The sequence below is a fragment of the Chanodichthys erythropterus genome, chromosome 14, assembly GCF_024489055.1.
Source record: "Chanodichthys erythropterus isolate Z2021 chromosome 14, ASM2448905v1, whole genome shotgun sequence".
NCBI lineage: Eukaryota > Metazoa > Chordata > Actinopteri > Cypriniformes > Xenocyprididae > Chanodichthys > Chanodichthys erythropterus.
Window position 1 is genome coordinate 10,489,978 of NC_090234.1, and position 25,650 is coordinate 10,515,627.

General features: G+C 37.5%; 1 pseudogene; it reads left to right on the plus strand.

Annotated features, from left to right (window-relative positions):
* Positions 1 to 25,298, plus strand: part of LOC137036196 (prostaglandin F2 receptor negative regulator-like) — a 54,813-nt pseudogene extending 29,515 nt beyond the window's left edge.
* The last annotated feature ends 352 nt before the right edge of the window (positions 25,299 to 25,650 follow it).

The following is a 25,650-nucleotide window of genomic DNA, read 5'->3' on the forward strand; positions in this document are numbered from 1 at the left end:
TCATTTCAATCAAATAGTCCTTTGGAGCCAAGTAGATAGGCATGTGTCAGTATCAAATTTTCATGTTGCGATTAATTGATGAAGCTTTTATCACGAGCACGGTATTATCACGATATTAAAATAAGTTGCAAAACCATTTTTGTCATAGTTTAACAGGTTTAAGAACTCTTTTTGTAATAAAACAAAAACAACTCTGACTGAAATTTTTAAACAGATTAAAATGCAAAAGAATTAGCTTATAAAGAACAACAGATAACACTTTACTCTGTTTAATGCATTAACTAAGATTGAGCAATAGCTACATTTGTTACAGAAAGTGTTTTTTTTTTTTTTTGTTAATGTTAGTTTAGAAACACAACTGATCATTATTAGCTTTTATCTAATGTCCATTAAATAAGTTATTTTGATTTTAGTAATTTTATTAAACAGTAACTAAGAAATTAACATTAATTAATAATAATTAATACTTTATAAGTGTATTTATTGTCAGTTTAGTGATAATGAATTAACATGTTAACTAATGAAGCTGTATGTTTTCAAAGTTTTACTGAACAATAACAAATAATCAGAACATTTCTAATCATTAGGGCATGTTGTAGTCCAGATTAAAATATAAAAATGTTTAGGTTTGAAAATAAATATCCTTTTAAGTCGTTTTTAAGTATTCAGTATTTGGTGCCGTGATGAACAAACATTGAGATTACTCAAAAATGAATGAAATTACTTTGTTTGGCACGGTTTCCGCAGTAATCGCTGCACGCTGCTGTTCCATCAGCGTCTCTGCTGTCGGAGAGTGAACGCGCACTTTCACTCAGCGCGTCTCCTTCACTGTCTCCGCTTTATGTGCTTCTCGTGCACGCTGGGATTGTTTACGTCTTGAGCGCGTGTCCTTTTGACGCAGAATACAGTGCGGTGTTGTGTATTTTATACGATTGATGGGTAAAAGTATTCTTAATTGCCTTATAAAAAATTAATAATTGGTAATAAATTATTATTTACGGTATTCTGAAGTGCCGTACGTATCACAATATCGTTGTCATTCATTATCGCGATTTATCGCATTACCGAATATCGGCATAAGTCTACAAGTAGATTTAAAAATGTTTTATTAAAGAAGCACATTGGGAAGATGCATCAAAATCAAAATTTGATCAAAAACAATATTAAAAATAGTGAAATATTATTACAGTGTAAAATAGCTGTTTTCTATGTGAATATATTAAACTAATTCCTGTGATCAAAGATGAATTTCATTTCCAGTCTTCAGTGTCACATGATTCTTCAGAAATCATAATAATATGATGATTTCAGATGTACCAAGAAACAAACAAAAAAAGCTATGTGATAGTGTACAGATGAGATGTGTGAACAGGACTTTCCAAAAAATACTGGTAAATCAGTTCTGGCACCTTTTCCAGCATGAGAAGTCAGCAGTAGATGATTGTGTAAACAAAGTACAGGGATCAACAGTAGATTTATGTAAAAAGTTTGCTTTGGGAGACCATCATAAAGCCCTACCGTATTCTGACAATGCATCAACACCATGTTATGGTTTTAAGGGTAGGTTTAGAGCTTGTGTTTCTACACATCACACCTCAGGGGTGCTAATGCTGGTAGCATACTCTGAGTTATTTCTGTGAAGATGTGTTATATACCTTTTACACATTTCACACTTTGTCCTATTACAGCTTGTTTCAGCCTCACAAAGCAGCTGCCTGTGTTTAAAGGTATTAGTTCACTTCTGAAAGAAAATTTCCTGATAATTTACTCAATCCCCCATGTCATCCAACATGTTAATGTCTTTTTCTTCTTCAGTGGAAAAGTAATTAAAGCCTTTGAGGAAAACATTCCAGGATTTTTCTCTTACATAGTGGACTTCAACGTGGTTGAAGGTCCAAATGTTGCCTCAGTGCAGCTTCAAAGAGCCCCCACATGATCCCAGACTTCCAGGAATACTAAGAGTCCATTGAGAAACCATTGATAATTTTCTAAAAAAATATAAAAATCTCAATTCTTTTTAACCACAAATGCTCGTTTTGCACTGCTCTGTGATGCTGCACACATTCCGTTGGAAAGCGCTACGGTGTGTTTTAGGCAAAAAGTACCGCGGTAGGGTGAAAAACTACTAATTTTCTCCTCCAATCTTCAAAATCGTCCAAATATCATTGCTTGACCTTTTTTTTTTTTTTTTTTTTTTTTTTTTTTTTGTAAAAGGCGCTCTGACTCTTGGTCTTTGCATCGTTCGCTTCGTAAAACACTCTCGATCGGTATTTCTGCCTCACGCTCACACGTGACCTTTTCCAACATGATTACGTAATGCGATGTATCCCAGAGCAGTGCAAGATGAGCATTTGTGGTTAAAAAAGTATATAATTTTTATATTTTTTAGAAAATGAGTGATTGTTTCTCTAGATAAGACCCTTATTCCTCGCCTGGGATCATGGTAGCCTCTTTAAAGCTGCACTGAAAACTGACATTTGGACCCATCAAACCCGTTGAACCCCAGTGGGAAGTCCACTATGGGAGAAAATCCCAGAATGTTTTCTTCTCAAAAAAACCTTAATTACTTTTCCACTGAAGAAAGAAAAGACATGAAAACATCTTGGATGACATGGGGGTGAGTGAATTATCAGGAAATTTGTACCATTCCTGGAAGTAAAGATATCACAATAGGGAAGAAATCACAACTTTCATTTCATGCCAGGTTCGGGGGAATACAGATATATCTGAAAATTAATGAAAGACGTTTTTATGCAATTCATTTTGGTGACATACACTCTAAAAACACTGGGTTAAAAACAAGAGCTGGGTAAATATAGGACAGAACACATGTTGGGTTAATTTTTTACCCAGCAAATTGGGTTGTTTATCACTTTTTTGAATAAAATCATAACATTTTTTGCAAGGCATCAGGCGTTTCCATCACGTGAAAAGACCAATGTACACACTCGTTTAGGTGACTCACACTTCATGCCCCTTTATGTTAAGCTTTGCATAAAATTAACTGATATACAGAACAATAACATATTTTTAGATCAAATAAAATGTACGCAAACCTGTATTTTACCGAAGACATGCACAATTTGACGGAGCTGCACTGCTCTCTCCTGAAGAGGGCGCAAAAGCCCGCGATTAATAACTCAACCCCTGGGTTATGTCTGACCCAGGAGCTGGGTAACACAAAAACTACCCAAACTAGGGCTGGGTACCGAACTCGATACTTTTTAGGGACCGATCGAACTGCCCTCGATACTATCGAGTATCGAAAAGTGTCTTTGTCATTCTGGTACCAAATTTCGGTACACCTCCAGAATGGAGCCGAGTAGTAGGGGCGGAGTAAATGCTTTCGCTGTCTCGTTGAGGAGCAAGTAACGTTGCGCTACATTATTATTTATATCTAAATATATAAAACTATACGCTTTCGAGAGAGACCCGCTATGTACTTGAGAGGGCGAGTGAATCAACGGTTTCGTTTTTAGTTTATCTCCGAATGGGACGGGTGAGAAACGGCTGTTTATGTGAGCAGCCGGTTCACTACAGATACTGTTAACAAGAAAACAAAAGTGTCGCACTGCCTGCAGAAACAGCGTGAACGCGCGCGATGTTTTTTAGACTAGTTATGGACAGGTACAACACACAGCAGCTTTAGCAGCTTTCGTCCCTCAAGCTCTCATGGAAACACGCGACCGGTTCGTGGAAACAGGCCTGCTCGCCTGCACGAGCACAGGCTCTGCCTTCTTGGCTCCAGAACCGGCGAACAATTCTGCGTCGAAAAAGGGTATCAGCGTCCTCCTGATACTGCGGATAATCTGCGGGTCGGGCCAAGTAATAAAAAAATATCATTCAAATTAATTGCGGGTGGATGAGAGATGAATCATTAATGTGTTCATTTTAATAAAGACACAGAACTCTTATTTCACGGTAAGACGCAACGAACTTGCGTCACTCTTACTTCCGCTTTGATCTTGTTAATAATAATTATTTTTTTTTGAGAGTTAAGAACATTTGCTGAGTGATTTAAAAAGAGCCTCATGCATACTGAATGTTTGCATTGAAAACTAAACTTTATTAAAACTATTTGCACTGATTTATTGTGTTGGGTAAATTTTGTTAATTTGTGCTTTTTTATTATTTCCCTCGCAGTGGCTCAGGAGATGAGTCTTTGAGTCTGAAAAAAGGTCAAACAAAGTTAAAATATAAAACCAAAGATTTTTTTGAGGTTATGTAATCTTGTTTAAACAGATTTTATAAAATTAGTATCATCGAAAAAGGTATCGTTTAGGTATCGGTATCGAAGTCAAGGTATCGGTATCGTCTCGGTATCGAAAAATTTTTAACGATACCCAGCCCTAACCCAAACACTGGAAAAATAAATCCCCAAAAATGACCCAAAAAGCTCGAACCCAGTGACTTGGGTAGAAAAAAATAACCTGGCAAGATTTTTAGAGTGTAGTTCATGCTTAATCATTAGCTGTAGATCTCGCAAGTGTTATGTGTGACTGATTGTCTTTATTTTCCTTTCCTGTCCCACAGAGCTGCAGTTTAAGGTGAACCTTACAGTGCCTCTCTGAAGCCTCAAGTCCACCAGCGAACCCACTGAACTGCGCTGTCAGGTGGTCGACCTCCTCCACCTTCAAGATGGCCGCCTGGGCGTGACCTGGACTTACTCTACAAACGCACCTGGAGACGTACCTCAGAAGAAGATCACTATAGCCTCCCCTGGAATGAGCAAGGAGCTCTGATTGCTGGAAATGAGTACCAGCAGAGGCTGGACAGCGGGGACATAGCGGTGACCAGGAAAGAGTCCAACGCTCTTCGTTCTGCGAATGCTCCAGACTCAAGATGCAGACATGGGCTCTTATTCCTGCATGGTGACCGCATGGATGCCCACCCGGCAAGGTGGATGGGAAAAAGTGAAGGAGGTCCAATCAACTCTGGCTACTGTTCAGTGGATACCAAAGAGTAAGCACTAAATTCCTTCATTTTATTGTCTATTACATCTAATTTGATAAAGATGAAACATTTCTTTGGCCAGAAACACACTTAGCCAGCGCATTTAGCAGCAACTTCACTGTCCCTTATCCTGTCCTTTTAGGATTTGCAGTCGCTGTTCTGATATTTCATTTTTAGCCCATGAGCTCAGAGCTCCCAGCATCTGAGGCCGAGAGTTGTACCACTTATAGCACTGTTTAAAAAGCATGCATCAAAGCTTGGAGTTTGAAAGTCTCTTAGTGTCTCTCATTTTCAGCACTCAATAAGGGATTAGAGTAAATGACTTTAATTGTGTCTGATGGCGTCTTCTCTGTGAAGACACACAATGGCCGCTCTGTCTGGGACTGGACGCTTTCCACTGCACCCTTGATGTCACTGATACTGTGCTCTGAAACTATATCTGATACTGACAAAATTTACATTTCTGATACTTGTTAGGTGGCGAGCGCCGTAGTAAGGTGTGATGGCATCTGTTAGTTCATTTCTGGCAGGGTAGAACCATATGGCAAAAAGCTGTGAAATTTGGCACACTAATTGAGGAGTGTCTAATCATTTTTTTTGGAGCGATTTTGGGATCGATCTCTTAAATCCACTAGCAGCACCAACAGCTCATTTCCTATGAACTATGTCATCTAGGCATGGAATTCACTATGATTATATCTTGATGCTGCTCCTACAAATTTTGTCAAATCTTTACCAAAATATGATGATTTTTGCACTTCATCTGAAGTCTTTGAAATCTTTGAAGGATTTCCAGTCAATCTCTTTCAAATTTTACTGGTGAGTCTCCAAATAGAGGTCATTGAGATAAAGAAATAAAGACTTGTGGGACTTCTGCAGAATATAAATATCTGAAAATAAATTAAAAGATGCTCAAATGTATTTTGTTTTTAAGGTGCAGACACTTTATTTACAGTGTGGTAGAAATTCCCCTACGCACCTGATTTAAAGGGTTAGTTCACCCAAAAATGAAACTTCCGTCATTAATTACTCCCCCTCATGTCGCTCCACACCCGTAAGACCTTCATTCATCTTCAGAGATATTTTTTGTCCACCATAGACTGCAACATAATTGGCATCATTCAAGGTCCAGAAAGGTACTAAAGACATTGTTAAAACAGTCGACATGACTGCAGTGGTTCAATCTTAATGTTATGAAGAGATGAGAATACTTTTTTATATGCAAAAACAAAACAAACATAATTACTATATTCAAAAACTTTTCCTCATCCTTGTTAGTCTCCAACACAGTTGGCGCAGTGCATGACTTCCTTGTTTATGTCTGAAGGCCAGTTCATTATTGGCTGGCTCCTGCGTCAGCATCACATGAATGTGTCGTGCTGCTCACGTGACCAGGCATCGGCCAATACTGAACCAGCATTCTGATGTAGATCCTGGAAGCGCTGCAATGTAGATAGCTGGAATAAAGTTGTTATTTTTGTTTTGTTTATGCGTACAAAAAGTATTCTAGTCACTTCATAATATTAAAGGGTTAGTTCACCCAAAAATGAAAATAATGTCATTAATTACTCACCCTCATGTCGTTCCACACCCGTAAGACCTTCATTCATCTTCAGAACACAAATTAAGATATTTTTGATGAAACCCTCCATAGCCAGCAATGACATTTCTCTGTCAAGATCCATTAATGTACTAAAAACATATTTAAATCAGTTCATGTGAGTACAGTGGTTCAATATTAATATTATAAAGCCACGAGAATATTTTTGGTGTGCCAAAAAAACAAAATAACGACTTATATAGTGATGGCCGATTTCAAAACACTGCTTCAGGAAGCGTCGGAGTGTTATGAATCTTTTTTGTCGAATCCTGATTCAGATCACGTGTCAAACCGCCAAACTGCTGAAATCACGTGACTTTGGCGGATTCAATACACTGATTCATTTATGATCCGAAGCTTCCTGAAACAGTGTTTTGAAATCGGCAATCACTATATAAGTCGTTATTTTGTTTTTTTGGCGCACCAAAAATATTCTCGTGGCTTTATAATATTAATATTGAACCACTGTACTCACATGAACTGATTTAAATATGTTTTTAGTACATTAATGGATCTTGAGAGAGGAAATGTCATTGCTGGCTATGCAGGCCTCACGGAGCCATCGGATTTCATCAAATATATCTTAATTTGTGTTCCAAAGATAAACGAAGGTCCTAAAGGTGTGGTAGCCAATCTGGATACCTTGATCATGAGGTTGGACATACACTGGACACCTGTCTAGTTTTATTTCTCCTTTTGTTATTTTCAGACACAGTAATTCTGGCCAAAGTGTTCGAGACATTCAGTATTAAAACATGTATAAATGTTATCCTTTTGAGGAAAGAAATGTTAGTTATGATTAATTAAAATTAGATAAAGTTAAAAGTAAAAAAATCTTCCTCAACCGACACATGGTTCAGTATTTTTAATGGCTTTCAATTGCAAGAAACAGTGAGGCAAAGTAGCATCCTGTTTCCTGCTGTGACGAATGCAACAAGGTGAGGTCCGTTGTTGAGGAATTAGACAAAGGAGCCTATGACACCACAGAGAGACAGAACCTTACAGGATTGGGCCTGAAAAATCTGCATAGACCTCTACCTGTGGGCTTTTGCAGAAGGGATGAAAGTTGAAACAAGAAGAAAGTTTATTTTAATGCCTTGAAGTCTCTTCAATATTGCTTGAGTTAAACAGAATTCATTGATGCCCCATTTGTTACATTTTTGCCAATTTTGCCGTATAGTTTTTCCCACTGCTACTCTTAAAAAAAAATTGTTCTTCAGATGTGTTTTGTGACCCCCTCACCCACTGGTCAAAGCTGTACAATTATTTATATCTGCTCTCAACTGCTTGGCCTAAACTTGGTTCTGCTGTGTTCTGGCTATTCCCACAGTTCTTGCTTTCAGATAGATTTATGTACAAAAATGTATATATATATCCCTGTCTCTTTGAGGGAAGTTTGGGGACTTTACAAATGTTTAATGATGTATTTTTGTGTGGTCTGTTCAGTTCCAGTTTTGCAAGTAGTAGCCCACCGTGTGAGAGAAGCTTCGACTGCTGGATCCACGTTTGAGATGACCTGTCAGGTGACGGGTCAGCACCTGAGGAATCCCGGCTACACCGTTCTCATCCGTTTCGAGGAGATCTTTGGAGGCAAGTCCCGGAAAATGCTGTCACTCAGCCAAGACTCGGTCCTGCAGTCAGAGGAGTGGAGCGAGCCGAGCCGGATCGACAGCGTGGTTCTGGAGAAGACCGGGCAGCTCGAGTACCGCTTCCGTCTGTATGGGGCCCAGGACACAGATCGCGGATTCTATTACTGCGATGTCACGGCCTGGACACGGGATCAGAAACAAGAATGGATCAAAGCCGTCAGCGCGGAGTCCAACAAGATTGAGATTGCCTTTGTGCACACAGGTATTACCATGCTAACTAGACTCCGAATACAGTGAGCTTGAGCACTCATTGGGTGATGCTGAACTGCCTGTAGGTGTGTTTACAGCTGGGTCATGTTACCTCTCACTCTCTAATTCTGTACTTCCCTCTTCATGTCTGCTTCTGGATGACTAGAGCTCTATAGTCTCTCCCTCAGGGCAGATTCCTGCTGTCCACAGACTCTCTCTCTCTCTCTCTTAATCACTCGCACACTCTCTCGTTCACAGGCAGCATTTTTAAAACATCATAGACACACTCCTGATGTGAAAGTTTGTTCCAAAAGCTGGAGGCCAAATTCTAAGGCCAAACCGCATGTATCCTCCACAATGAAGGCTATCCTTTTATGGAAAAAATAAATCCAACATGGCAGAATTGATTTTGATTTTATATATATATATATATATATATATATATATATATATATATATATATATATATATATATATATATATATATATAATTTCAGAGCGCTGCGTCATCACATATTTTTATTGGCCAACCCGGAAGTTAGCGTCACCCTGTGGGTTTTTTTTTTTTTTTTGTGTGTGTTTTTTTTTTTTTTTTGTGTGTGTGTGTTTGTTTTTTCAATAGAAACCCCAATATGGTCTGTGACCAAACAAAAGTTTATGATTCATCAAAGTTTTGTTCATCCTGATAATCTTGAGAGATTTTTCACGAATTTTGAAGCCTAAATACAATCACCAGAAGAAAAAAGCTAATGTAGCCTACATTAGGGAACTACACCATGGTCACAACATCACCAACATTTAAAAAAAAAAAAAAAAAGTTTCTCCCTGAAAGTTTGAGTTAGAATAATATGCAAGAGTGTGATTATAAACACAGTGAGGCTGTAAAAGCGGATGCTGATGAAGTTTAATGTCTTGAAAAAGATGTTTGCCATCAAGTGTCTAAATGTGACTGCAGAGGTTGTCTGGGAAAAGTAAACGCTTTAATCAAAAGTGGTATTAAAGACGTATTTTATGTTGTAGAATAAAACATCTGTGGTTAACACAAGCTCTGTTTATTTCAGGCTTTTAATAAAAATTAAAAAAATAAAAATAATTTGGGATGAAGGGAACCCTTTTTTGGATTTTGCCCTACAAAAATACATCATCCCTGCAGCTATCTTTCATTCACTGTTAAAGTATCTATAATAGTTTAGACTAATTAAAATGGACCAATATTTGTGTGTTTTTCACTTTAATATGCAGAGTACGGCATCATTGCGTCTTTTGAAATCAGTAGAGAAATGAATCTCTCCTGCAAAGCACTATTTTGAGTTTCACTGTGTGGAATTTTACAATTCAATCACTTTTGATATTCAAATTCAGTCAGGATGCTCCCTGTGTAGACAATAGACTGAGAGGCTCACTAAGTTTTGGAACGGAGCCTCTCTCACTCTTTTACTCCATTTTGTATGAACTAGAACTAAACACAACTATGAAGAAGCTGATTTTTGAAATGTTTATCAATATAGAAGTCTTCAACAGCCACTTAAAGACTATGCAATCTTGGTAGACTTTAAAAACTGAATGTGTGTGTGTGTGTGTGTGTGTGTGTGTGTGTTCCCCCTCTGCAGGTCCAGTGTTCAACATATCCATTCATTCAGAAGCAAACAGTGTGTTACCAGGAGACACGGTCCAGATGAAGTGCATCATTTCCATCCTGAACGCTTCTCCTAACACTGGCAAGTACTGTTTGTGCAGTGCAAGAGAGAATAAATATACAGTACAATTTATATGATATAAAGTTTTTTAGAATGTTAATAAACGAATGGATTTCTTTGTGTAAAAAGAAGATAAAACTAAATGGCATCTTCAAGAAAATCCTACTAGAGTTTTTCTCTTTTATAATTTCAAACATTCAGATTTTTAAAAACAAATGTGATTTAGTTTGATTATTGATCTAATCCAATGACATTGCATTTTAATTTTGGTTTATGTCCAAATTCTTATAAGTAACCAGACTGAGATTTTATTGTACATATTTTTGGGGAAATGTTTCTGACATGTTCTTGACAGCTTTTGTGAGAATGACTTCACAATGTCACATTCTGCCTAAAGCATTGATGTACGAACTGAATCTCAAAAGTAACCAAGTGCTTTAAGAATTTTAATTATTCAAAGTTTTTTTGTAAAACACTTTTTAGCTTTTTGCCAGTCATTTTAGCATCTCTGCACTGTTCAGTTTCTGGCCTTAATCCGCTCTCACCTTGTAAGCTCTCTGGATGGCATGTTTTGGCATGTTTTAATATCAATATTCAGGTTGAACCTTTTGAATTAAGTCATCCATATTCAGTTTATTCATCAGCACCTCAGAAGTCACATGTTGTTGCTCATGGTTAGTGGGTGTGGTTTTTGCAGTTATTCACAGGTAATATTATAAACTAATACCTCAACTTTGCCCCCTGAGTCACATCCTGTATCACGTCTTTTCCTTTTGTTTCTGTTGTTTAATAGTTACTCATAAATACGGTATGCACAGTAATGTGGGGTAGTAAGTTGAAGTGTTTCTTTATAATGAGCTTTTAGCAGTCTTTTCAAAAGTGCTTAAACTTCACGAGTGAGACTGCTCTTGGTCAACATAGCAAGCGTACTATTGAGAAGTCGGCATTTTAGCACACATTCTTGGTGAAAATCTGTGGAATCCATTTAAATGTGGTAAAATGGAACTCTCTTTTAAAAGTATTGCTCTTATTAGTAGCTGAAAATCTATAATAAACAAACCCACAAAGGGTGTATGAAGTGTAAAATGTCATGAATCCTGGGCCTTGTGGTAAACTGGTGCTTGCTTCAGATTTTGGTAGAATTGGAACATCTGTCATTTACACTCGGCATAATACACTAGTTGCAATTAGTCTTTTCCTCCCTATTGTGACGTATATCCCAAAGAAACGGCTTCTGGAAAGGGAAGGGCTTGATATTGTCGGTGGGGAATTGATTGGATGGTTGAGGTTTGCTATTGGTGGATCTCGTGTGAGTGAGGTTGGAGAAGAAAAGAGAAGAGATGTTAGAGAAGACAAGGAGAGTTATTTTGATTCAAGATTGAGGCACATGGATTTAAAAAAATAATGATGTGCACAGATAAATTATTCATAATAAATGTAGTAATTTCCATAAATTTAAAATTAGGATTTTATGGTGACTTTAAAGTTCTACACAACCTCTTGTTTATAAATTGTTTTAGCTTATTAATTATGATATCAACTTCAAAAAACTGTTTAGAAATATTTGTTCTGTTTAGAGCTGCACGATTGTGGATAAATTGAGAATCATAATTTTTGGTTTTTAAAACTGAATCACGATTCTCCCACAATTCTGAACAGACAACTAAAATAACTTACATAATTTACTAGAGGTTCAGACAAAATGTTAATTGCTGCAATGTTTAATGATTCTGAACAAATTATTTAATAAAAACTTCACCCTCATGTCGTTCCAAACCCGTAAGACCTCCGTTCATCTTCAGAACACAGTTTAAGATATTTTAGATTTAGTCCGAGAGCTTTCTGTCCCTCCATTGAACATGTATGTACGTTATACTGTCCATGTCCAGAAAGGTAATAAAAACATCATCAAAGTAGTCCATGTGACATCAGTGGGTTAGTTAGAAGTTTTTGAAGCATTGAAAATATATTTTGGTCCAAAAATAACAAAAACTACGATTTTATTCAGCATTGTCTTCTCTTCCGGAATCCTTTCCATTGAATCGATTCCATTGAATCGATTCCATTGAACTGATTCCATTGAACTGATTCCATTGAATCCTTTCATCTGTCGGCAGAAAGTCATAGTTTTTGTTATTTTTGGACCAAAATGTATTTTCGATGCTTTAAAAACTTCTAACTAACCCACTGATGTCACATGGACTACTTTGATGATGTTTTTATTATCTTTCTGGACATGGACAGTATAACGTACAAACATTTTCAATGGAGGGACAGAAAGCTCTCGGACTAAATCTAAAATATCTTAAACTGTGTTCAGAAGATGAACGGAGGTCTTATGGGTGTGGAACGACATGAGGGTGAGTCATTAATGACAAAATTTTCATTTTTGGGTGAACTAACCCTTTAAGGATTCAACTCATAAATTCTTCACTTTTTTATTGGATGAATCAGCGTTTTTTTTTTTTTTTTTTTTGAACGAATCTCTTGAATGAACAAACACTTAAGTCACTTGTCGACACCTACTGGCATGACAATGTAATCGATACAATTATTATTAGAAGCATCAAGTTACTTTAAATAGGTGATTTGCTCTATTTTGATCACTATCATCGACATCATCAGTGTTTATATCCCAACTATAAACTTTTCTCCCAGTACTGTGAGAATATGAATATTGTAACACAGAAATAATGATACTGTGTGGTTAAAAACACTGCTTGTGAAGCTCTTTCATATCTATACTTGACAACTGCTCTCTCTGGATCAGCGGCAGCACCGACACCGATCTGAATGTTTGGCTGTGATTTTGTCAAAGGTTTAATCGTTGTTATTTAGGAATGAGATTGTGTCATTCCTTTTAACTATTAATCGTGCAGCTCTAGTTTTGTTTAAAATATGACTATTTTACAGTGTAATAAGTGTTTTCCTATAATTAGTGCAGAAAACACAAAAAGGGCCTACAAATAAAGATAACATGAAACCTAATACATCCACACCCAATGCAGAGTTTAGCTGTGAGTGTCAGGAAGTGACTGTGTTTTGTGATTGATTTGTGCCACGTCGTGCCTCATTTATTGTGGACCGACAAATTGCTTTTCGGTGGAAATTTGTCACGGCTCACATGGTTAGAACTTTCAAGCACTGCTGTTTCCTGTTGGATGTTTATGTGTTTAGTGATCCTAAACGTGTCGGGGAACATACAGACCTGCGGGCTGCTGTCGGTGCCATTGCCTGCTGTGATCGAATCAGTCAGAAATGTTGCACTCTTGTGGCTGAATGTTGGGTAACACTCATGTTCCTCCCTCATCAGTCTGTAGCCACAGGCAGGCACACACATGCTGCAGTCATAGATACATGTCAGCACAATGTTCACACTTCTCTTTTCACTGTACAGTGTAGAGAAATGAGAGATGTTTTTGTGCTGCTTTTATTGTTGGGATTCTGAAAAGATTGCCGCCCTGAAGGAAAAGGTTCTGTTTCTATTGTGTTTCTTTAAGTGTAATCCCCACGGAGACTCTACAGTGCGTCTCTCAGGATTTGTGTTTTTAAAGTGTAGCTCAGTCATCTTTTACTCACCTGTATGTCATCCCAATCCTGTCTTATTTTCTGTAGAAATAGTCCACACAACTCATGCACTATATTCCAAGGCTTGTGAAGCCACACAATATGTAAAGGGTTAGTTCACCCAAAAATGAAATTTCTGTCATTAATTACTCACCCTCATGTCGTTTCACACCCGTAAGACTTTCATTCATCTTCTGAACACAAATTAAGATATTTTAGTTGAAATCCGATGGCTCCGTGAGGCCTCCATAGCCAGCAATGACACTTCCTCTCTCAAGATCCATTAATGTACTAAAATCATATTTAAATCAGTTCATGTGAGTACAGTGGTTCAATATTAATATTATAAAGCCACAAGAATATTTTTGGTGCACCAAAAAAAAATTATTTAGTGATGGCCGATTTCAAAACACTGCTTCATGAAGCATCGGATCATAAATGAATCAGTGTGTCAAATCATGATTCGGATCGTGGGTCAAACCGCCAAACGGCTGAAATCACGTGACTTAGGCGCTCCGAACAGCTGATTCGACACACTGATTCATTTGTGCTCCGAATCTTCCTGAAGCAGTGTTTTGAAATCGGCCATCACTATATAAGTTGTTATTTAGTTTTTTTGGCGCACCAAAAATATTCTTGTCGCTTTATAATATTAATATTGAACCACTGTACTCACATGAACTGATTTAAATATGATTTTAGTACATTAATGGATCTTGAGAGAGGAAGTGTCATTGCTGGCTATGGAGGCCTCACGGAGCCATCGGATTTCAACTAAAATATCTTAATTTGTGTTCCGAAGATCAACGAAGGTCTTACGGGTGTGGAACAACATGAGGGTGAGTAATTAATGACAGAATTTTCATTTTTGGGTGAACTAGCCATTTAAAGCAAATTAAAGGGATAGTCCACCCAAAAATAAAATTCTGTTATCATTTTCTCACCCTCATTGAACAGCATTGAAACACAGTGACTTCCATTGTGTGGACAAAAAACAGACTTTTGTCAATATATCTTCATGTTCCACAAAAGAAATAAAGAAGTCCCGTTCACACCAAGAATGAGAACTATAATGATAACAATATCTGCGTCCACACCATAATATCGCTCTGTTGATTATAAGCAAGTGCTGAGGATTTGTCGTCTGCTGCATAAAAGCATTCTGAGCCGAGGTGCAAGTATATTTAAAGGGATAGTGCACCCAAAAATGAAAATTACTCCATGATTTACTCATGCTCAATCCATTTTGAGCATTTGAGTGCGCAGTTAAAAACTAGCCTAGAGTGCCATCTGCTGTTAAAACTAAGCTCAGAGTAGATTTGAGAGAGAAAATATCAGGATCGATCCAGATTCATCGTATCGCTACTCGAGAATCGAGAATCGCTGTATAGTCCCAGCTCTAGTGCTTATGTAATAATGCTGAACCTACCCCTAAACCTAACCTTAACCCCTGTATTTGGAGTTTGTTGGAGTACCTGTTGGAGTTTGAGTTTCTTGCCGCTGTCGCCTTTGGCTTGCTTAGTTGGGGACACTTGACATTTGATATTCAACATTGCTGTGATCTGCCTGCATTGACACTATTCTTTAAGAGCTGCTGTGCAGCCAAAATTATATACCAGTTATCAATGTAAAGCTGCTTTGACACAATCTGCATTGTAAAAAGCGCTATATAAATAAAGGTGACTTGACTTGACTTCATTACCCAATATTTTCTTAGGTAAGTACATGTAAAATAAAGTGCAGTCATCATCATTATAGCTGTGGTGTGGACTCCGCTATTGTTTTATATTTAGAACGATTTTCAGAACTATATCTTTTTCGTCATCTTTATAGTTATCATTCTTGGTGTGAACAGCTTTAATTTTGTTACATTAAATGATGACAAATTTCATTTTTGTTTGAACTATCCCTCCAGAGCTGCATGATGATTACTTTTGTCTTCCACCCAAAAAGTACAAAATAATAAAATACAAGTTAGGAACGACATGTTCAGCTAAGTCTGGTTGAACTATTCCTCTACAGCATTGTAGTGTGAAATCACATTGCAGTGTTTAATTTTTAATTAAACTCATAAATCTTAATGCCTGCCCTGCTTGTTCTTGCGCACAGGCTGAGTAACGTACTCAAGTAATGTATCCAAGAACATGAGCTTCAGCTGAAGGGAAGCGGAGGGCCGGGAGATGAAAGGACCCGTGAGTACAATCTCAACCCAAAACTGCGAGTCAAGAGCTGCTCATGAGTTCTGAGAGGGCTTCTTCTTTTATTCCGGGCTCGATTAGAGCAGAAAGAACATCGTTTTAAGGCTAATTTTGGCCTAGTTATTGTTCACAGTGGTTGAGAATAAGGACAGTGCTGCTCCCTCAGGCTCCATATGACCTTGAGGTTCAGAGAAAAAGCCTGTGCAGAAGAACAGCATCAGTCCTACACAAACTATGGAGGCAATAAAGAAAACGGTTTTACTTTGAAAATGTTTTTTTTTTTTTTTATGTTTCGTGGCTGTGAAAATCTCTTTTCAAAATCTCTTTTCACAGCGGAAGTGTTTGAGGTGTGGCAAATACCCCCTAATAGTCATTTTGTGTAATCTGTGTACACTAATAAAGCAGTGATGCTTAAAATGCGACCCACGTCTGACCCGTCACTGCAATCCGCATTAGATGCTGTCTTGAGGCAGTAAAGTTCAGTCATTAATCATTACAGATGGCATGAATGTAGAAAAGGCACAGTTATCCAGTGAATGTAGGGAACAGTCAACTCGGCCTTTATGAGTGTCATTTGCCCACCCTCGGGCTCCGGAAGCGAGCGCTAGTTCGGACATGTCATTCCTCATCCACTGATGATCATAACATATATACTGTATATATATAGTAATGACGATGCAGTGCCAAAGGCTTTCCTTAATTTCCCAACTAGCGTCGTCATGGTTGGAATGAATCATAACTCTAATATGGAGATTGATTTGTGAAGTAATCGATTACTGTATTAACGAGAGCAGGACTTGGCAATATAGCAGCAAAAAAAATTATCTTAACATGCTTGTGTGTGTGCGGATACATTTTTGAAAACAATTAATACTTTTATTTGGCAGTGTTTTAAACAGTAGTGTGTGTATGTTTACGTGTGTGTGTGTGCAGTGTTTAACAAATTTATTAGAGCACCACCCAAAGTAAGGTCTGTGCCACAGCTGCCCTAAACTAACAGTATTGGTGATTATCAAAATCATTTGTGTCTTTCTGTAATGGTCAGTCCACAGCAGTATGTGTAAGCTCTTCAGTCACAGTAGAGTTTCTAAAGCTAAAATATAATTATTGTTGGGATTTATTGGATTCAAAGATGGATCGCACAAAAGTTTTATCAAAAGCAAGTCTTTGGGAACAACTGGAAACTATAACTATAACTATGTATATATATATATAATATACACAGTCCAAAAGTTTAGAACCACTAAGATTTTTAATGTTTTTAAAAGAAGTTTCGTCTGCTCACCAAGGCTACATTTATTTAATTAAAAATACACTAAAAAACTGTAATATTGTGAAATATTATTACAATTTAAAATAACTGTTTTCTATTTGAATATATTTGACAAAGTAATTTATTCCTGTGATCAAAGCTGAATTTTCAGCATCATTAATCCAGTCTTCAGTGTCACATGATCCTTCAGAAATCATTCTAATATGCTGATCTGATGCTCAAGAAACATTTAATGTGTACAATTGTACAAAATATTTGTGTGCAATATTTTTTTCAGGATTATTTGATGAATATAAAGTTCAAAAGAACAGTGTTTATCTGAAATCTAATCCTTTGTAACATTATAAATGTCTTTACTGCCACTTTTGATTGATTTAATGCATCCTTGCTGAATAAAAGTATTCATTTCTTTAATTTCTTTTCAAAAAAATAAAAATAAAAATTCGTACTGACCCCAAACTTTTGAACGGTAGTGTATAATGCTACAGAAGCTTTGTATTTCAGATAAATGCTGTTCTTTTGAACTTTCTATTCATCAAGGAATCCTGAAAAAAACAACTGTTTTCAACATTGAAAATAGTCATAGATGTTTATTGAGCAGCAGATCAGCATATTAGAATGATTTCTGAAGGATCATGTGACACTGAAGACTGGATTAATGATGCTGAAAATTCAGCTTTGATCACAGGAATAAATTACTTTGTCAAATATATTCAAATAGAAAACAGTTATTTTAAATTGTTTCACAATATTACTGTTTTTTTACTGTATTTTTAATTAAATAAATGTAGCCTTGGTGAGCAGATGAAACTTCTTTTAAAAACATTAAAAATCTTAGTGGTTCCAAACTTTTGGACTGTACTATATAACCACTAAAACAACGTCCTTTGTTTACAAAAGTCCCTTTGCATTTATAATCACTCGTAATGTTTGCTGCCATCTAATGGCGCATTCATGTAACTTTCACACAATCCATATTAAGCACTAATGGACCCTTTCTCAATAACAAATACAACAAATTATTTATATAAAATAATATTTATAAATCAACAATATTTAAATTAACAACAATAGCCATTATGAATGATAGGAAATAAACAATTGTACAATTCAGTCAAACATACAAAAGCAGTGCTCTACAGGATGAGAGTTACATATAGCCTTCATATTAAATTATTAAATTCAATTTGCTCAGGAACAAGTAATAGATGAATAAGAACAAAGACTGCCTGTTTTATGTACCCAAAAGGAATTATATCTCATGTTTAACCACTATAACACACAGCAGCAAATCCCTGAAGCACTGGCCGAGATGAAGCTGTTCTCGGCGGGTACTCGAGCACCGAACGGCTGCTGACGGCCTGGAGCTCATATCTAAAACGTCTAAACGAAAACGTCTAAACAAATTGTAAAATAGATGCTATTAAATATGAGTCACATATTTCATTCTCACCTAAAAAACTCTTAAAACTACAGTTCGTGGTACAACAAGTGTAGTAGTTGTAAAAAATAAACAGTGGATTTGCTCGACCGCCATGACAGTTGCTTAAAGCGGAGTGATACAAACGGTGAAAAGGTAAAAGAGTGCCGTTATCACTAGAATATCGCACGACTCTCAGCCAATCAGATTCAATAACCGGAAAGAATTGTTTTATAAATAAATATATACTAGGGTGGGCGATATGGCCAAAATTTATATCACGATATAATTCTAAATTTCGGTCGATACGATATAATTCCGATATCGATATGAACTATATAATAGCCTCAGAAAAACTGCCAAGAACGGCCACAATGGATGTCTGTACCGCACCGAAACCGTGACCCTAAAAATAGGACTACTGTCAAATAAAAATAAAGAAAATAAGAACAAACAATCAAACTACAAGAAACATCACAAATAAGTACAATAAAGCAAATATTCAAATAAAATAAACAGTGCTTTTCAGGTTTTTCAGGTATGTAACAGTAGTTTTCAGGTACAGAAAATGGATAAAGTAATCAAATATAAAATAACACTGCATATTATCTTTACTGTATATAAGATGAATCATTATTGAAGTTACAAAAACTATTTAGTCAAGATCAGTGAGTGATTTCTTTGTTATTTGATTTAACATTAAAAACAGGCAGCAGGAATAGTTTTTTTTTCCCCTTTAAGACAACCAGTACATATACTGTTACACATGCGCTGTCTTTCTCGACTGTTATACGTTCACTTAAGACATAACTGACTATGTTTGCTAGGATACTCGACAAGACGGGCATGTTGACATCATTTTTTGTATGAATGTGGCCGTCGAAGCGCAAGACTTGAAAGAGAACTCAGTATTTGCGCGCTGTCTGAAATAAGCGTGTGCGCGCTTCGGATGAGCGCACACAAATCTTCTCATAGCGCGTGCGAGTTCTCTCTCTTTCGCGTCTTGTTCTTGAAGGTTTAAATCAGCAAGGCTTAACTGAGTTTAGTTTAAACACAGATAGCAATGTGTGCTGTTCAGGTCTCACCTGCGTTCGCGCGCTATCAACACCCGGGTGATGAAGGCGTAAATGACTGGACATTAGAGCATACGGCACTAACGTTAGCTGTTAACATTTTACAAAGGGTGACTGTTTTGTCCACGCTTTTTGATTATCGTTGTTGTAACGTTTTGCGCATCCATCGACTGATACATACATTATCTGAACTCTGTCTGTTTTCCACGTTGCTATTTTAAACAAACCATATTAACCAATAGATACGCTGATGGCAGCGTGTCTCTGTGGTGTACGTCATCACGCAAATAGCCAATCTTGTTCTGCTCTTTCTAACCGCTGCGCCTCAAGTCAGTGAGAAATGCTGTAATGTATATCGAAATACCGGAAATGTGTTTAAAAATCATATCACCGTTATCGAAAAGAATTATATCGCGATATATATTGATATTGAATTATTGTCCAGCCCTAATATATACACAATTTGTTGAAATTATGGTTCCTTTGAAAACACTGAAGCCAGTTTCAGACACAATCAGTATCAAGATATTGAAAAAAATGTCACTGTAAGAATCATAAGTTGTCTGCAGCTCCCATGGGATTTTTCTAGTTATTAGCTTGGTTTTGACTCTAGTATCAGAATGCTGTGGTGAGCTTGAGCCGCGCTCGTGGTTGTCAGTTTCTGATTACCCAATGGCCTTCATTGAGATTCCACACATAGCAGCGGGACGGCGTGTAGAGGCCTGTTTGTATCTCCTGCCTCACTCCGGATCATCAGGGAGTGTTTCTGCTTCCTCAATGGAGCTGTAATGCTATTGAACCACTTGAAAGACACCATTTAACTTTGTTTCCTTTCCATACACTACTTGAATACACTTGTGGTTGTGGCGCATATACATGTATAATCTGCAGCACCGCCACGGCTGTTTGGAGTGCTGAAGCAGAACGCTTTTGAACGCATTCGCACAGTTACACCACCGCTCAAGTTAGGAGTAATCATGAAATGTATTTATTTTTATTTTGGTTGCTTTTGAAACAAGTCTCTTCTGCTCACAAAGGCTGCATTTATTTGATCAAAGATACTCTAAAACATTAATATTATGAAATATGGTTATTATTTAAAACTGTTTTCCATGTGAATGCATAGTAAACTGTAATTTATTCCTGTGAATGCAAAATAATTACTCCAGTCTTCAGTGTCACATAATCCTTCAGAAATCATTGTAATATGATGATTTGCTTGAGACATACTTCTGAGTAAAACAGGATATTAAATGACAAGTCTTGTAGAGCAACACTTGATCACACCGGAGGGTGTTACAGATCAGAATGGTGTGATGGCAGGTGTTTAAATGTCATTTTTTCCATGTTGACATCAATGGTTTTACCCTGTCTGTCCCACAGGTGACATGGCGTTTGACGTTCGCTGGTTCCGGAGTGCAGCATGGGCTGTGGATAACGGAGGAGTCCCGCCTCTCATCAGCATGGACCACTGGGGGGTGGTGAAGAAGAGCGGCTCCAATGACAGCTGCCTCGAGCGCACCGACTGGCACACGTTTGTCCTCAGCTTGCACAGCGTTCAGGATAGAGATGTGGGAGAATACTACTGTAGCGCCACACCCTGGCTCCTGTCCCCTGCTACTGGAGCCTGGAGCAGGGAGAAGGACCTCACCTCTGCTTCATCATTCCTCTCCGTCCAAATGCAATGTAAGGATCCTGATGGTTGTGTCTGGGAATGGGCATTGTTAAAGGGGTCATAGAATGATTTTCAGATTCTGGAGGTTAGTTTATGAAGATTTTGCATCAAAAAAGGTGTAAAAATGATCATTTTCCATCCTTGTTTTCTCTCAGTCACAAACACTTAATCACGGTTACCGCTTTCAGAAACGACTGTAAACGCCCACTGCTGTGCTCCCTCTCAGCACGTCATCCGTGTTTTGATATTCGAATTGGCCAGCGCTGTAATAGAGCTATATATGTTTGAGCCAAACTAAAATGGACCAATGCAACAATTGTTCAAAGTACTTGACACTGTTGTAACTTTCAATACAAGATATTTAGGAAAAAATGGCAGCATGTTGGTAATAATTAAGAAAAGAGTTATGAAATGAGACAAAAACATTCTCATTCAATTGCTCAGGCACGTCGTTAAAAAATAAACTTCAGTCGTGCATTTCTTATAATCTGATCTTTTGGAAGGGCAGGCACAGTTTTTGGAGGTGCACTTTGTCTACATCAGGGACAGAACCGCTTCAGACGGTCTTATCTTACTCTACATCTCATCCTCACAGCACTATTACTCTTGTGATGATGGACAGACATGAGTTATTAAGAACACACCTGCTTTATTGGCATGTTAAAGGAAAACTGTAATGTCATGAATGGGGTGATTTCAGATCCTGGTGTTTCAGAGGGTTGGAAAACAAGAACTCATATTTTAAACTAGGTAGTGAGCTTTGAGGTAAAAAAAACTTGCAGTGTGTTTTATTATAGACTAACCTCTTGCATGGGCCATTCTACAGAATTGGTGCAAACTGATGTCCCACAACCAAAAACACATTTAACATGCATTGAAGTATTCAAATTTTAGATTTTACTAGATCCTTTCTATTATCTATTGATTCCCACAATAATATTTAAAATATCAGTAATCTTAATATATATAAAATAATCATTTATTGGGTACTTTAAATTGGGAGGTGGCTGTCCTGAACCCTAACTCCCTGAATTTCAACTTTAATTTTTTTTAAGTGAAGTTAAAAATATATATTTATTTTATAAATCATGAAACTTTATGTAAAAACACATTCCTGGAGCGCATTTTGCATGTCTCCTTTGTCTGACACATATTTCAGGTCTTTGAGTCTCGACTAAAGAGCTGCTGATCTGAATCAGGTGTGTTTGATACATGCAGCGTTGGGGAGGCTCCAGAGATGTGTTTGGGAACCACTGTTTTAGTCCATTGGCTGAGTCTGATTTTAACCACACCTCTTCATTTTTGATCAGGAAATATTCCTGTGTCCCTCCATCATGTAGCCTCTTTTTCATAGTAGATCATTCTGAGTTAAATGTGTTCAAAAGCATTTAACTTTGACAGCATATCTAACTTTATACATGCTATGCAAAACTTTTTGGAGACGATCGCTGGAAAGGGTAAAAAAAAACTAAAAAACATGTGTAAAAAATACACATGTGACCCTGATGTACTTCAAGTTAAAGAATGAACTAATGTGTCATCATTTTGAACATCATCAGATGATGTTAATCGACAGTCTTGTTAAAGTCATCAGTTTGCATAATTTCAACCTATTTTTTTAAGAATACTGATATTTTTATTTATTATAGCCTACTTATATTTATTATAATTACATTTGATTTTTTATGTATAATAGGCTGATAATACTAATTATTAATATTAATAGTTTTTATTAATTTAAAAAGTACTTCTGGCATACAATTAAATTGAAGCTATGGTGTTTTTTATTTGTCATGTCTGATTTAGATCTGTGTCCTAAACTGAGACGTTTAAAGGTAAAGTATATTGTTTGTGTGACACTAGCGGCCCCTAGTGGACCTACAAAAATACAGCATATGTTGCAAACGCACTTTTCGCATGTGGTGCGTCCATCGGCTCAAACATCACAAAAGCTCCAACATATTAGAAATGCTATTTGCAATGAGCAAGCAAATGAGTAAACTAACAATGTCTAGAGAGAATGTGCTATAAACCCATTCAACGTAACTGCATACACTGAACTTTGTTTATGCTGTTTAAGGCAAGCGCGAGCTCCGGGGGCGGGGAGCACGAGAATTTAAAGGGGCCGCAGCCTGAATCGGCGCATATTTAATGATGCCCCAAAATAGGCAGTTAAAAAAATGAATAAAAAAAATCTATGGGGTATTTTGAGCTGAAACTTCACAGACACATTCAGGGACACCTTACACTTATATTACATCTTGTGAAAACATGTTCTACGGCACCTTTAATGATGAAGAATCGTGAACAACACATTTTCCCATATCTGGTGTGTTTGTGATTGACACTGATGATTGTTTGTTGTTCTGAAGTGTGGGAATCGTTGAAGATGCCGGTGGGATACGGTGTGGTCGCTGCTGTGATCGCTGCTCTCCTCTCAGTGCTGCTGGGGCTTGCTGTCGCCCACTGCTGTTTCTCCAGGAACCCCATGCACACGCCTCGCCCCCGAAACAAGCTTATGGACCTGGAGATGGATTAAAGCTGTCCACCTTCCTAGCGCTGTGACCCGACCCTGCCCAAAACCACTTCAACCAACTTTGGGACTGGACGTGGATATGCACATTGCTTAACACGAGATGGAGAACCTGTTTCTATGCACTCCGAGGATTGGGCCACTCCGACTGACAGCTCCATATTCCCACTGGGGAGCAATACACTTATTATTCTCAGGAATAAAGCACTGATGGCCCCATCCAATTATTTTTTTCCCCCTTGTAATTTGTAATGCATCCCTGACTGCTGATTGGATGAAAGCATGAGAGTACAAACTTGTGACTGCACTATGGCCAAACCAGCAATATTAGAGTTTGTACAGTTGATGACGGTTATTTTATTATAGCAATTAATAGGAAGGACTCTAATGAATGAGCCAAGAGCCTGTCAGTTATGATTGTGGCAGAGACTCCAGTTTTAGCCTGACCTTTTAAACCGCTGCAGTCCCAGAGGCTTTGTTTGTCACGTCCGCTGTGACCCTCGCCCTGCCCGCCTGTCAGAGTTATGAACCTAAAATCCCTGACCTTTCCTCTCTGCAGAAATCCTTAGCGTTGATCCACAGGCTAAAGGAAAAGGATGGGTGATGGATGGGTGCTTCAAGACTGCACTGGATCTGCTGGGATCCAGAAGCGAGCACTCGAGGGAACTGTCCCAACAGACTGTCAATCCGTGGCTTGGCTTCGAGCGGCCTGCCTTTAAAGAACGCTTGTCTGGCATTTCAAAAGCTCTGATAACTGATATCCACACTGTTGGCGTTAACTCTTCCCTCACTTTCTCTTTTCTGCCCACAAACATTGAAAAATATCAGTATCCAATCTCAGTTTCCCAAACTTGCATCTCTTCCTCTCATCAGAATCCATTCATTATGCTGATTCTCACACAGCTGACCTTCACTGACACGATTGTGGTGGATGTGGTCAGCAGAGTATTTTCGGAGAAGAGAAGCTGTTGGTATGTGCGAGAGTTTCCACTGTATCTCAGAGTGAGAGAGCTGTTCAGAGCCACATTTATAGACAAATGTTTTACTTTTATATACAGTAGTTCCTTTATGGATATTATTAAAATGTTTTGTTTTCTTTTTATTGTGAAATTTTATGCGCTTTAACCATTTTTTATTTTTTTTGGCTAAGAGGAAATATGTATTTTCTTTGTTGTTCAGTGACTGACTCACTCCAGGTCTCAATGGCAAACAGGCAAAAATGTATTTCTCAATAAAAAATGTACAACTCTGCGTTGGCTTGAGCTTTCTGTTTATCCCAAATCTGACGAGAATCCCCTGGGAAATGCCTCTGTCTCCCTTTTCAATTATTAATGAAGATTTGTTTTATATGCATAAAAATGCAGTCATGTCTCTTTCCTGATGACTGATGCTTTGTCATTTCATTTCAGTTGTACTTTCACTCTTCTCTCTGGTTATTTGTTCTCTGGTAGTATTTATTTCATTAAATTAATTAACCACAATGCTTTTTGTGACTCTGCATTTTTCAAGAACTGTATGTTCTGCAGTAAAACTAGAGATTTGAGTTTACATCTTGATTTCAAACCTATATGACTTTCCTCTGTCGAACACATAAGGAAATTTTTTGAAGAATCCTCATGCAGGATGAAGGATAAATTTCATACAGCACAAAGCCCACTATAAAAGATTACATTTTGTCTGTAAGTCTGTTGTTCGCCAATCATCTTCCTCGGGTCTGTTTGCAGGGAATGTATCTCATAAGCACTATTGGTTATGAGTTTCATCTTCTGAAGAGTATTAAAATGTGAAAGAGCCTTTCACCCATTTATATACGTTTAATTTTG